Source organism: Ammodytes marinus (genome assembly GCF_949987685.1).
Source record: "Ammodytes marinus genome assembly, contig: scaffold_210, whole genome shotgun sequence".
In the NCBI taxonomy this organism is placed as follows: Eukaryota; Metazoa; Chordata; class Actinopteri; order Uranoscopiformes; family Ammodytidae; genus Ammodytes; species Ammodytes marinus.
This window is the reverse complement of record NW_027648587.1, coordinates 43,878-45,000: the sequence shown is the minus strand read 5'-3', so window position 1 is coordinate 45,000 and position 1,123 is coordinate 43,878.

Here is a 1,123-nt window from a genome sequence, read left to right as displayed (position 1 = left end):
GTGTGTGTGTGTGTGTGTGTGTGTGTGTGTGTGTGTGTGTATGTGTGTGTGTGTCTGTCTGTCTGTCTGACTGACTGTCTGACTGACATACAGATGTTTGACACGACAGACCCCACACGCTACTTCTAATCAAAATCAGCAAAATTACCTAAGCATTCTAAGCTAAAAACACTCTGCTTTCCTTGACTGCTATGTGTGTGTGTGTGTGTGTGTGTGTGTGTGTGTGTGTGTGTGTGTGTGTGTGTGTGTGTGTGTGTGTGTGTGTGTGCGCGTGTGTGCGCGTGATGTACTGATGTGTGACTTCACGATACTTCTAATGCTACCTAGATGCTTCTCAATACTTTCCCCAAGTGTCCACATAAGAACTGTCACTTTTTATAAAAAAATCAAGGTCAATGTAATTTGAAATATCACACATTAATTTCATGTGTATTTGTTGATAGTCTGTTTATGCACTGTATGTTATTTGTATTTTAAACAGCAGTTTACTGAATGTGTCTAAAGACAAATTTCCTCCGGGACTATAAAATGAATCTTAAAACTCTTATCTATTCTTAAACTACAACAAACTCACAGTTCAAATATGAACTTTTCATTTGATTGAATATCCAAATTCCAAATGGAAAGTGACAGACAGCCCTTATCCACATATACTCTTTCTAAGCTAGTATCACTCTGTTTTTAATGACTAATAAAACCTTAAGAGCATTATTCTTGTGTGTGTTTCTTTTAAATATATTCTCTTTGGCCTTTTCAAGCTTTATTAGACAGTACAGTCGTGGTTATTATAAACATTGTATTTCGACTTAATTCATTTTTTTAAATGTTTGTCTTTGGTTCCTATAAAGGAGGTCATGAGTCAGTGGCAACAATGTTGTGTAAACCAAAGACACACACACACACACACGCACACATACACATACACACACACACACACATACACACACCCCAATACACACATACACACACGTACACAAACACACCCCAATACACACACACACACCCACACACACACACACACACACACACACACACACACACACACATAATCAAGGACAAATGTTTCCACCTGATCAGCCACTTTTAATCAGTGTGAAACAGCAGGTGTTTGGTTATTTACTCA